Source organism: Ambystoma mexicanum, chromosome 7q, assembly GCF_040938575.1.
Source record: "Ambystoma mexicanum isolate Mex_15411 chromosome 7q, UKY_AmexF1_1, whole genome shotgun sequence".
Classification (NCBI taxonomy): domain Eukaryota; kingdom Metazoa; phylum Chordata; class Amphibia; order Caudata; family Ambystomatidae; genus Ambystoma; species Ambystoma mexicanum.
Genome location: NC_090941.1, coordinates 912615321 through 912630177, shown reverse-complemented (window position 1 = coordinate 912630177; position 14857 = coordinate 912615321).

Here is a 14857-nt window from a genome sequence, read left to right as displayed (position 1 = left end):
CCTGTGCAGTACTTACGGCTAGAACTTGGCCTTATTTCCCTGAGAGGCATGGCCCTGCGCGCAAGAGGCACTTTTTGTCTAAAAGCCTGCTCGGCGCCGAGATTCAAACTGTTGGCTCAGGTGGGCATCAGCTTAGATACCGAGAAGCATGCCTGAGGCCACAACTTTAAACAGCTAAACGAATTACTCTTCTCTTAGATTGATTGGCCCTATGCAAAAAAGGAAGACATCCCCTGAATCCATCTAAAAAAATCTTTTGAACACAAATTGAACAGATGGGATTGAAATTTGAACTACAATCATCTGTACAACTTGAAGGGTTATGGAGCAGTATCTCACGTCATTCACAGGTACTGGAACCCACCATCTTACTTGCTGTTATGCCCTGACCTGGAAGTGAGGCAGTTCATCTTAAGGCTACGGACAAACCAGCTGCCGGTATTAGCTGTTACTGGATCTCGACAGGGGGGTGGCATTGGAACATAGGATCTGCCGTATTTCTGAGAGCCATGGCGCCCCGGAATCAACAAGACATGTTTTGACTGTATGTCCTAAACTAGGACCGCATTACATGACCTCCTTTGGGAAATGGGTTAACAGATACGAGGCTATAACTGGTGAACCTTTCGGTGACTTATGCTTAAACGCTGAATCTTTGGCATTCCAGCAATATACAGGCTGTGAACACATATTAAGTCTCTTCTACTCCCTGATTCAAATGCCTAAGGCTTGAGTTGAGCTGTTTGTATACCTGTTAAGCATTTTGGTTTTTACCCATTCAGCACTAAGGGCCTCATTACACGGTAGGCGGTAAGGGTTTACCGGTACCGCTATTTTACCGGTACCGGTAAATCCTTACTGCCTTACTACGAGGTCCCTTTGCGGGTTGGGGATTTTAACGCCTGCTTTTTGCAGACGTTAAAAACCAACACACAAAGGGACCCAGGAGCTAATTACGGTACCGCAATTTGCGGTGCCGTAATTAGCGCCTTCCCCATTCCCATTATGCCCTATGGGGCAAAAATGGGGCAAAAAAGGGAATGGGGAAGGGCAATGGTGGAAGGGGGAATTACCGCCCCTCCAAGCTTGGAATGGGGTGGTAATTCCCCTTTCCACCAAGGCGGTGCCGGTATTTTACTAATTGCGCCATGGTTCACCGCCTACCGTGTAATGAGGCCCTAAGTCACATGGGCTATTCATCACAATATCTTATGATATACTTTATGATTATGTTTGTGTAAAGTCCTAATTTTGGATTATACCACAATAAAGTAATTATTATTATATTTGTTATTCACTAGACCTAATCTGTATCTGTACATATTGTTCTTTTTGGATAGCCCTCTCCATTTCCAAGAAACTCAATGGCAGTCAGCAAACGGGCAGTGGTGATACCTGCTGCATCTTTCATATGCTAGGGACGTGCTCTCTTGAGCTCTGATGGGTCACCCGCCCATCCTCTCTATTTCCCTTCCCCTCTAGCGTTTGTCATGCTAAATTAAAATCCAACTGGACAATTACGCCTCCACGCTCTCAGGGTATGCTTGAGCACATCATACAACTGCTCACTGCCTCATTTCTGCACTTCCTGAACAGCCTTCAAGTGTATATGCTCGTTCCCATGGGCATTATGTTCTCTGCCCTCTCCTGGGTACAGCCAGAGCCCTGGTAAGCATGGAGGTCGAGCAAGAAATGTACTTGGCTTCGACGGGCCTTTTACTTTGTATATGAGTAGAAAGTGCCATATTTAAAAATGGGCGTTGAAATCCCTGCTGGGACATATGAGCTAACAAGGAGATCCTAGTTTTTATTTTTGAACATTCCACAGTGTACAATAAAACAAGTTGCTTTCAAACAGATTATTCTTGACTTTCAAGATTATTCCAACCAGTACCATGAACAGTTTTTTCAACTTAATGGTTCAAACTTTCCTATTCACTGCTCCAAGTCTGTTGCAATGATGTTCTGTGAGATTTCGTTGGATTATCACGCACATTTCAATGGTAGACCTTGCCTGGCAGTCCTTTTCAGTCTGGCAAGAGAGAGCTTGCAGGTACGCGTTTAGTAAGATAGCTGCTAGGTTAAGCTGATCTGTGCATCTTGCTGAGAGCTTAGTTTCAACGGTAGATATGTTTTAAGAGCCAGTTGAGCTATTTTAGTAGGGGGGATATTGTGAAATAACCTTTTAAATGCATGTTTTGCTTACGTGACGCTTGATCCATTCAAGTGTCTTCCATTTCAGTGCGGAATTACATTGTACATTTTGTATTGTTGCTTATGGCTGTCTCTGTGTTGTTAGATCTCTACCTATAATGGCTGCCAGTGGCCAAGCACATTTGGCAGTCCTTTCTTCATCGCCATAGTGGTGAGACTGCAGCCCAGGGTGCAGATAGCAAGCAAGGAGAGTATGCAGCCCCAAAAAGAGAAACACTTCACTGGGATTTGATTATTTTTAGCACCCTCGTCACCCCCTGACCACCCCTTTACTCACTAGCTGGCACATTATCATCAGTGCAACACCGCCACCCAGTGTCATGCAGCCTCCCTAGATTTTCGTGCTGGAGGACTGTTATGTCCTGTAGGAGTCCAGATAAGAGCGAGTGACCAAGCTTGGATACTGTTAACATCTTGGTAAAGGTAGATTTGAAACGAGCACTGGCAAAGCCAATAGGTCTGTCTTCAGAAATATGGATTTTCTTTGTTCTGTGGGGCAGGCATGGCTTTAGGGAAAATATATTAACCTCTACATTTAAAAAGCCAGATTTATTGGCTTTGCAAATCCTTATTTTTTATGTATCTGGTATTTTAATAAAAGAACAGCATCTTACTGAAATATATCACATTTCATCTTGCCCGTCTCAGTAGATGGGATCACATGAATGATGGGCAGCGCTACTTACCTTTGACCTGAACGCGTGGACGGTCATGGAACTTGAACATCGATGTCTCAAGTAATGTTATAGCACTTTATCAAGCTATAATTGCTCCCTACATGAAAACTCTACACGTGAGCATGGATGCGGCTGAACTCTCCGCTGCATTCGATTTAAATTCAATTAAAAAATAGCTGTATTCGCATTGATCGGAGAACAAAACAATATAGGATGTTTTCAATCTGTTTCTTTTTAGCGATAGAATGCAATACACTTACCCAACAAATGGTTCGATTTTAAAAACAGAAGATCAGAATAATTGATACAGCCACGTTTAATAATGTGTTGGTTAAATTCGGAACTCTAACGAGAGATTGTGATCATGCGTTTATAATAACAGACATAAAACCAATATTTCACGCTAAACTATCACTGAAGTAGAATATTTCCAATTAAGATATACATCGTCTCAAGTTACACATATTGTTATTAATTATTGTTCGACCGGCTGCTGTTTTACAGTGTCGCGGTTTCTTGCTATTAAACTTAACACTCCAAACTGCAACACCATTATTTTTCAACAAGCATATTCCCAAAGGACACCCACGAATTACAGGCAGTTTGCATCCTCCAGAGACAAGCACTGCTTGATGTGCTTTGCACTTTGCACTCTTCCCGGCTAGAAGCTGAACATTCCAACTTCCGGGGCTTCGTCGCTTGAGCTGCTCTTTCCCAGACGCGCATGTAATTATAGTGCATGCTTTTATATTTAGCCAATCCCCAACCTGCTGCATGTTTGTTTACTTTAGTGAGTTCAAGTGGCCAAGTGCCTCACCTATGAAGTGACAGCTATTTCTTCGCCGTAGCCAAGCAACACGGTCCACGATGCTCAGCCTGGATCTGTACATTTATTGTAGTAGCACAAAGGTACAGCTCAGACAAGCAAGGTCCAGTTTACATGCTTCTATGTGTGTTAGACCACTGATGGAATGCCCAACACGTCATCATCCTGCCACACCCCTTTTCCCGTCATGTCAGAACTAATCGCTTATTTTAACCAGAGGTTTTAAGAAGGCTTTGGGCCTCATTACGAGTTTGGCAGTAAATCTCTGGTATTTCCGTAAAATTACCGGCCAACTCTATTACCGTCATTGCTACTCGGTCCAGTTGAATAACCGCCGGATTATGAATTGTGGTAATTTATGTTAGCCCCCACTCCTGGAGCCAATAGGACTCTGGGGATATGTGCAGAATTACCCTGGACGGTGATTCTGCTCGCATTAATTATAACAATGTTTGACACTGAAGCAGAGGATTTAGTTCAACACTTACCTGAAGTCCATTACTATGACAACTCGGAATTTGGGGGGGCAGTAAAAAAATTGCAGGAATTCCGGTAAAAATGGCAGAAATTCTGCTACTGCCAAATTGATACTGTGGCCCTTTGTACTAGACAGGATTTCAGACGGCCGTACGTCATGCACACTAGCCTGCTATTCGATCCAACCAGAGAATAATTATTCCATTGCAGCCTTTCAAACCCAGCCATGACTCTACATTCGCATTAGTAATTTCAACAAATCTTGGCCTTTATAAGTTGTCGAGTGAAAATAACCCTTTGTCTGGTGGGAGTCCATGCTGGAGAGAGAGGATTTGGCCCTACCACGTCTAAGCCAAAGTAGGTTTTAAAAATGGGTATATATGTCTGCATGCATGATATTTATTTAAGTGTTTGTGTGTGTGTGTGTGATAGAGAGTTTGTTTGAATAAGGGTGCAAGCATGTGTCAGTAAATATATAAAATGCATGTGTGTAAGAAATTGCCATCTGGCAAGATTGTAAAAGCCCTGGCTTTTTGTTTTAATTAATAACACAAATGATGCGGGTAAATCCATGTTAGAAAGGGTGTCCTGCTCACCAGCCCCCTTCAAGCAAACCCCATGTCACTAGCATAATGTACACCTATGACCTGCTGTATAAGTACCTGATTCGCAGCACCTGCTCTCCATTCACACAGAGCAGGCTCAGAGGTCACACGTGCCCTCTTGACAGCTGCAGTGAAAGCCTAGTAATTTCAGTGCAGGGGCTGCCTTTAAAATGTCCACTTCTGTTCCCAAATTACACAATCAGAAGGCATCTCCATCCTGGTTGCAGTTATAATATTTAAACATAATCCATACCTGAGCTAGGGCATGGTGAATGGTATTTCTCTCAATTATTAAAGCCACTTCAAATTGGTATCATAATTATGTTAGCTCTATGAGCTCAGCCTACCCATGAACAGGCCATGTGTATTCTCCCTAGACTGGCTGTCTTGCGGCACCTGAAAGAAAAAAGTGTTCCAATGCACACCAGAAGTCAAACCGGTACACATAATTCAGCAGTATTCCTTTAGACATTGGTGCAGGGGAGGTGCAGCAACCCTGGCACCAAGGTAGTATAAAACATAGAAACAATGGAATCCCGAATTAGGGATAACCCTGCCTCCCCCTGCACACCTCTGGACATTGATAATTCCCTAAACCACCAGTCGTGGCATTCGACAGAGGGCGTCATATTTTAGATATTTTAGAGAAGGCTGAGAAACCTTTTAAATGGACACAGAGAACATTCGATAAAATAAAGAAAGGCTGAATCCCTCGCCTAGACTGCAGCAATTTTGTGTCATTTTTGCCTGATTAAGAGACCCTGCAAAAATTCTGCAATAAATGCAATTTTGTTCTGCAAAACATGCATTTTTTATGCCGCTAAATATTTCATGCCACACTATCGTGGAGGGTCTGAGTAATTTCAACAATGTGATATAAAGTAATTCAATTCAGCATACCTACTCTGTTCAGAAATCCAAACTAAAAGATTATGCGATTTGTAATACCTCTAATACAATTTACACAATCATATGCCTGTGTGGCCTGATCTATGGGGGACAAACTACAAGGAAAGTTAGAGAGAGATGGCTAGAACACAAATCCAACATGAACATGTATGAAATCTCCTTTTGCTGGTCACTTTATTGAAAAGGGACACAACATCGCACAAATCAAGTTCATGGTCTTAAAAGTAGTCCATAATCCACAAAGAGGAGAAGATCTATTCAAGAAATTATCCCAACAAGAGCTATTTTGAAAAGATCGATTTGACACTCCCATGCCAAAGGGATGAATGAGGACTACAATTTAGGCTGTTTGATTTAAAGTAGAAATGATGCCAGATCTTCTAGTTCTAAATAGTCCATGATTGTCTCTAACGTCTCTTATATTTTTCTTTTGTAATTATGAAATCCTTAATCATATTGATCTTTGACAACTTGCTGTGATATATATAGGCTAAATAACATTATGATTTCCTGACAATAAACAATCCTTAGATTGTGAGTGATTATTATAAAAAATATTCTTCTACAGCTATTTTTCTCAATTGATACATTTTAGAATTTCTTCTAATTTCCCTTATATTCTTTTATATCCTTTTCTGGAATAACTGACATTTTATTTACATCCAATTTGTCACCCTTAGGCTCTCATTTCTATTCAGTTGTCGCTTCTACATTAACTATCACTTACTAATCCTTCTGAATTATGTGTGTTTTTGAAATGTCTGAGTAGTCGCAACAGAGTGCTGCGTAACACTATGACATTAACACAATGACATTGTGTAATTAACGTTATTACCGTGTTTACATGGATCATCCATTTTGGCTTTTTTGTGTTTACAATATGCTTTTATTTGAATTTTGAGGACAACACAAGCAACGTTATATACATCTATCACAGAGGTCGTTGTATAGAATACCCAACAAGTACAGGCTACATACAAAAATTCCCCCCAAAACAGTAATGCCGACCAATCTAACATCTCAATATTCTGGTCAAAAGGAAAACCAAGTAAACAAGACCTCGTACCCCCCTAGCCCCTTCTGTTGCCAATTTCACACTAGTCTTCCCTGCCCTCAAAGACTGGAGGTGGTATCTGTACTTCTGCCCTCTATATGGTAGGGTAAAGGCAGAGAACAACCTAGCAAGATTCGCAGTTTGGTAAAACTTGGCGAGCAGCCAGGCTTAAGCTTTGAGAAGGTGATGCAGGCAGGTTCTTGTGTACAGTGATTCCCCAAAGCCCCCACAAACGAATGTCCACACACTATGGGCCTCATTACACGGATGGCGGAGAACCATGGCGCTATTAGCGCCATGGTTCATGCCGGTAAAATACCGGCACCGCCTTGGCGGAAAGAGGAATTACCGCCCCATTCCAAGGTTGGCGGGGCGGTAATTCCCCCTTCCGCCATTGCCCTTCCCCATTCCCATTTTTGCCCCATAGGGCTCAATGGGAATGGGGAAGGCGCTAATTACGGTACCGCAAATTGCGGTACCGTAATTAGCTCCCTGGGTCCCTTTGCGGGTTGGTTTTTAACGCCTGCAAAAAGCAGGCGTTAAATCCCCCAACCCGCAAAGGGACCTCGTAGTAAGGTGGTAAGGATTTACCGGTAACGGTAAATCCTTACCGCCATCCGTGTAATGAGGCCCTATGTTAGGTGATAACACAGCTTCTTTATATAAAATAAGGATTCTACCTCTACCAAATATACATATAAATAATAACACTTTGTACTTTGAATACTTATTCAAAGAATGTCAAATATACACACTCTACGTCAGGGGTGCACAACTGATTTTGACAGAGGGCCGAAAGTACCTTACATGAGGGCTATGGTGGGCCGAAAATTAAATGTGTGTGGGGCGGTAGGCGGGGCGTGGCAGGAGGCTTTTTCAACCCCCAATTTTTATTAAACACATGGAAAAAGAATATGTTTTTGAGGGCTAACGATTTTTATTTGCATTTCAAACTTACATTTTGTACTACACATTTTCCATTGTTATAATTTATTTCTATTTAGTTATTGTATCTCGTCTGTTTAATTAAATTATATACATTTTATTGACCCTAGATTGGACATTCCATTATTTTGGACTGCTACAGTTTGCTGTTTGGGTTGCCCAAGAGGAGTATGGCCTTCGTTGAGTCAGGTTTCCTCAAAAAGCAAAGGATGTACATCTAACTGTGCCTGTTTAAGCTTTATTATTGGGTTCACTCTTGGAGTGCAACACTATGCCCCATGGCTCCCACCCCCAACCAAACACTATGCCCCATGGCCCGCTCCCACCCCCAACCAAATACTATGCCCCATGGCCCCCTCACCACCCCCACCCAAACACTATGCCCCATGGCTCCCACCCCCAACCAAACACTATGTCCCATGGCTCCCACCCCCAACCAAACACTATGCCCCATGGGCCCCTCACCACCAACCAAACACTATGCCCCATGGCCCCCTCACCCCCAACCAAACACTATGCCCCATGGCTCCCACCCCCAACCAAACACTATGCCCCATGTCCCTCACCCCCAACCAAACATTATGACCCATGTCCCCCTAACCCCCAACCAAACACTATGACCCATATCCCCCTCACTCCCAACCAAACACTATGCCCCAGGGCCCCCTTACCCCCAACCAAACACTATGCCACATGGCTCCCACCCCCAACCAAACACTATGCCACATGTCTCTCACCCCCAACCAAACACTATACCCCATGTCCCCCTCACCCCCAACCAAACACTATGCCCCATGTCCCCCTCACCCCCAACCAAACACTATGCCCCAGGCCCCCCTCACCCCCAACCAAACACAATGCCCCATGTCCCCCTCACCCCCAACCAAACACTATGCCCCAGGGTCCCCTCAGACCCAACCAAACACTATGCCCCATGTCCTCCTCAACCCAAACCAAACACTATGCCCCAGGCCCCCCTCACCCCCAACCAAACACTATGCCCAATGGCTCCCACCCCCAACCAAACACTATGCCCCATGGCACCCTCACCCCCACATTTTCATGCACTTATTGATGGATACTTTCAGGAATAGCGGGCTGCATAGCATATCAAAATGCTATGTCTGAGATTAAGGTGGAAATTGAGGACATTCTTTAAAAAAAAATACCATTTCAAAGCACAAGCTGTTGCCAAATTATAAGCTTTTGAAAGGAATTATCACAGGATGACCAATTACTTTAGTGAACATACAAAGAAACTGATCTCAGTTTCTTCCTGGCCAGGGCAAAACTGACAGGAGCTCTACCATATTGCGCCAGAGAACAGTGCTACAGGTATTGGCCACGTGATCCACAGCTGGGTGCAGGCAATGGGACGCCCTGAGCTCGTCCTTTTGTTGCCTGAGAACATTTCCAATATATTTTTAGATTCAAAACTGCAATATCAATTAAATCTTGGAACGTTCACTTTGTATAAAGTGCTTGCCGGTTTGAATTCCTAGCAGATGAATAGAAATGTATTCCATAAAGTTAGCACTGATATTTATTCCTTTTGTAAATATTGGGCTTGGATCCTTTGAGGACCTTTTCAAACCCCCGGTTTCCCCTGTAATCTCCCCAGCTAACATTCAAATGGAACCTGGGCAATGTGGAGTGGCAGGGTAGAAATGTTTGGCTTCCATTTGACTTTTGGAGCCCATTCCCAATCAGACACAAAGTCGAAGCCCCCAGCCCCCAACTCAGCACACACACTCAAACATGCAGTGTTTGGTTCATTGGTGAATTCTAAATTGGACAATGTTAATGCCACCTTAATAGGCATTCCTAAATATCACATTCAATGACTGTAAGTAGCCCAAAAATGTCAAACAAGAATCACAAGCTCTGTCTCTCTCCTGACATCCTATTTTCCTCCTAGCTGTACTCCACTGAAATAGTGTTGGTACAGGTGGTGCTTTACCAACACCCAATAACCCAAATTAAAAGCAGAGGCTCATAAAATGAGGGAATGCTCGAGTACAGGGATGCAAGCATTTTGTTGTTTTTCAGGTTGAAAATGGCATCAGAAAAATGAAATCTGGGCATCCATGTTACTGAACTGTAATCATCCATGTTCATTCCCCATACCTACTACATGGCCAGCTTTAGCAGAAACTCCTCGCGGAGCTGCATTGTTTCATCAATCGCCAACCAGATTTGTAAGCCCAATACACAGGACACTTAGGCCCTCATTACAACCTTGGCGGAGGACCATGGTGCTATTAGCACCATGGTCCATGCCGCTAAGGTTGCAATTCTGCCATGTTGGATGGCGGAATTACCGCCCCATTCCAAGGTGAGTGGGGCGGTAATTCCCCATTCACCAATGGCCCCTTCTCCATTCCCATTTTTGCCCCATAGGGCATAATGGGAATGGGTAAAGGCGATAATTACGGCACTGTAAATTACGGTGCCGTAATTATCGCCAAGGTCCCTTTGCGGCATGGCTTTTAACGGCTGCCAAAAGCAGCCGTTAAACAGTCATCCCGCAAAGGGAACCTTGTAATCAGGCGTTAAGGGTCGGCGCTGTTTACAGCGCCATAAACCCCTTAACGCTTGAGTCGGTATGAGGCCCTTAGTCTCCTGTTTCAAGGGAAGTCCGTATAGGAAAAACTCGAGACAGAAACTTACACGGCTGAATCCCGGATGAGAGGAATATAATCATTACACATGTGGAGAAGCCAATGGACAATGAACCAAGCCCCAAGAAATAAATTTCTCTCCTGGCTGCACCAGAAAGTAGGGCGCGATGTATAAGATCACATGACTTGAGTCCTTTGTAGGGTACGGATTGATTGGCGCTCCCTTAGTAATAGAGATTGCATAGTAGTGGGATGTGGCAAAAGTAACCTTTCCCAATGAGTGTATGCAAAAGCTTGTTGAATGTGCAATCCAACCTGAAAATAGTGTTCGACTATGCCGAGGATGCATAGGCAAGACAGGGGGAGTTGGTTTGGAGTTAATGAACCAGTAACATTCCACACTGGATGCATGCTTTCTTAATTTTAAGGCCATGATCTTACTATGTACAAAATTACGTTATGACCAATGTATATGTTTTATGTTTTTATGTTTTAAATGGTCTGTGGTTTGTAATTGCTCATGCATCAGAAACTGAATGATGTGTTATTTATATAGCGCCTCAATCCAAAGCAATTATTTGTTGGTCAATATTGTTTGTATCTGTGCCCGTTTGCCTATGGGCCTAAGGCGCAATATAAATTATTAAATAAATAAATAGATAGATAGGGGCACACACACAAACAAGCACCCATACAGACCCGAACCCCTCACCCCCCAACTCCGAACCCCCCACTCCCCCAATCAGCACACTCCCAAACAAGCACCCATACAGACCCAAACCCCCCAACTCAGCACACACACTCAAGCATGCACCCATACAGACCCGAACCCCCCACCCCCAACTCAGCACACTCTCAAACAAGCACCCATACAGACCCGAACCCCCCACCCCCAACTCAGCACACACACTCAAGCATGCACCCATACAGACCCGAACCCCCCACCCCCAACTCAGCACACTCTCAAACAAGCACCCATACAGACCCAAGCCCCCCACCCCCAACTCAGCACACTCTCAAACAAGCACCCATACAGACCCAAACCCCCCACCCCCAACTCAGCACACTCTCAAACAAGCACACATACAGACCCGAACCCCCCAAATCAGCACACTCTCAAACAAGCACCCAAACAGACCCGAACCCCCCACCCCCCAAATCAGCACACTCTCAAACAAGCACCCATACAGACCTGAACCCCCACCCCCCAACTCAGCACACACACAAACATGCACCCATACAGACCGAAACCCCCCACCCCCCAACTCCGAACCCCCAATCCCCCAAATCAGCACACGGTCAAACAAGCACCCATACAGACCCGAACCCCCAACTCAGCACACACACTCAAGCATGCACCCATACAGACCCAAACCCCCCACCCCCAACTCAGCACACTCTCAAACAAGCACCAATATAGACCCGAACCCCCCAAATCAGCACACTCTCAAACAAGCACCCATACAGACCCGAACCCCCCACCCCCCAACTCCGAACCCCCCACCCCCCAAATCAGCACATGCTCAAACAAGCACCCATACAGACCCGAACCCCCCACCCCCAACTCAGCACACTCTCAAACAAGCACCCATACAGACCCGAACCTCCCAAATCAGCACACTCTCAAACAAGCACCCAAGGGGAAGATGTGTGCTTTGGAGGGAGTTGTTTCCAGTCACCTGCCAGCAAAATCAAGTGAGAAAAATACAAGTACCAGAATCCTCAGAGCTAATTAATTTGTTACACCTGAAACAGAAATGCAGACCCGCCTGAAAAAACACAGAAACTCAGCCTCCCTGAAGATTGATGAAGTCATGAAAATGTGCGTTAGGAGGAGAAGCTAAAGACTGTTAACAGAGCGCCTGCCTTCACATCTTTAAGCATTGTTCCAGGAGTCCCGGGCTCACAAGGCAGTGCAGCAGGGCCATCATGCCTTACATTGGAGAGCCACAACCATGGCTTTCCACCTCCCCCCATCAAGGGGAAGATTTGTGCTTTGGAGGGAGTTGTTTCCAGTCACCTGCCAGCAAAATCAAGTGAGAAAAATACAAGTACCAGAATCCTCAGAGCTAATTAATTTGTTACACCTGAAACAGAAATGCAGACCCGCCTGAAAAAACACAGAAACTCAGCCTCCCTGAAGATTGATGAAGTCATGAAAACGTGCGTTAGGAGGAGAAGCTAAAGACTGGTAACAGAGCGCCTGCCTTCACATATTTAACCATTGTTCCAGGAGTCCCGGGCTCACAAGCAGTGCAGCAGGGCCATCATGCCTTACATTGGAGAGCCACAACCATGGCTTTCCCCCTCACCCCATCAAGGGGAAGATTTGTGCTTTGGAGGGAGTTGTTTCCAGTGACCTTCCAGCAAAATCAAGTGAGAAAAATACAAGTACCAGAATCCTCAGAGCTAATTAATTTGTTAGACCTGAAACAGAAATACAGACCCGCCTGAAAAAACACAGAAACTCAGCCTCCCTGAAGATTGATGAAGTCATGAAAACGTGCGTTAGCAGGAGAAGCTAAAGACAGGTAACAGAGAGCCTGCCTTCACATCTTTAACCATTGTTCCAGGAGTCCGGGGCTCACAAGGCATTGCAGCATGGCCATCATGCCTTACATTGGAGAGCCACAACCATGGCTTTCCCCCTCCCCCCATCAAGGGGAAGATTTGTGCTTTGGAGGGAGTTCTTTCCAGTCACCTGCCATCAAAATCAAGTGAGAAAAATACAAGTACCAGAATCCTCAGAGCTAATTAATTTGTTACACCTGAAACAGAAATGCAGACCCGGCTGAAAAAACACAGAAACTCAGCCTCCCTGAAGATTGATGAAGTCATGAAAACGTGCGTTAGGAGGAGAAGCTAAAGACTGGTAACAGAGCGCCTGCCCACACATCTTTAAGCAAAGCACCCATACAGACCCGAACCCCCACCCCCCAACTCAGCACACACACAAACATGCACCCATACAGACCCCAACCTCCCAACTCCGAACCCCCCACCCCCCAAATCAGCACACTCTCAAACAAGCACCCATACAGACCCGGACCCCTTACCCCCCAACTCAGCACACACACAAACATACACCCATACAGACCAAAACCCCCCACCCTCCAACTCCGAACCCCCCACCCCCATCTCATCACACACTCAAGCATGCACCCATACAGACCCGAACCCCCCACCTCTGAACCCTCCACCCCCCAAATCAGCACACTCTCAAACATGCAAACATAAAGACCCAAAAACATTAAAAACCAAACATTCATACACATCCGGCATCCCCCCACCCTTGCATCTCTTAAGTGAGGTATAACATCCTAGAACAGGGAAGAAAGACAGGTTAGTTAAGAATAGTGGCAAAATACTTTCTTTAGACTGGACAAGTAATTTTCTGTGGGGATCCACCCACCTGGGCAACCTGTAATAGAAAAGTTAGACAGTAATTTATGTTGTCTTTTAAAGCCCAGTCCAAGAGTGTTCAATGACCTCCTACTTTCTTTCAAAAGGTTCTACCACCCCAAAGTACCTGAGAGGCCACAGAAGAACAGGATCCAAGATGAATCGGGGACCCATGGGCAACTCCGGAGGCTAGAAGATGCTCTTCCTCTTCGCAGTACCTTTGGTGCCTTGGCAGGCAAAGTCGCAGTGATACTTGGCTTTACTCGATGTTTCCCTCCGAGGATGGTCCCCCTTTGGAAGAAGCCACTGCGATGCTAAGTCTGAGAATAAAAAGGAAGCAAAGTCTTTCTGAAGTGCAGCAGTTTGGCTCTACGCAGTGCTCTCCTTTGGTCGATGTTTTCTCTGACTGTAGAAGTCATGTGAAAATGAAACTTGCTGTGGGCTCCTTAAAGGCTTGGCAGATGAAAGTAAGACCCCTGGGACACTTCGATGACTTTGGGTGGTGACAAGTGCATAGGTCACTTTTGGTATAGGGTTTCAGAATTATGCGGTTCTCTGACATTTGGTTCTTCGGTTCTGCAGCCGGAGCACGGACCTCTGCATAGCTTTTGGTGACCTGGACTCCACCATAAAGCCTCTGGTGGTGGGAAACGCCTACCGACGGACCGTCCAGTGCACCCAATGACTCTGGGCTCACTATGGCGGGAAAGAGTGGTCATTGCTGATGACGAGGATGTCCTTTCAAATGTTCTTAGACAGTTTAGAACTTTTGCAGCTTTATGTGTCCAGCAGCACTTTGCCAGGGTACCCCCTCTTCTGAACGGTAGACTGCAAATGCTTCCAGCAGTCAAGAAATGATTCTCTGGACCCTGAGAGACACCAATGTATTTATCTGTCTTGAGATGTCTGGTACTACTCTTCTGGACTTCGAAGACCCCTTCGCCGGATGGCAGGCTTTCAGGATACTTTGATGCACAATGGTCCCTCGTAGTTCGGGGAGAATTCTCCTTTGCAGGTCTTCCTTGGATCTGTCCTTGGAAGACACACAGCTTTTGGGTTACATGAAGAAATGCAGCAGCAGACAGGGACGTAATTTCACCAAAATGCCAGGGGTAGCGGAAGTGACA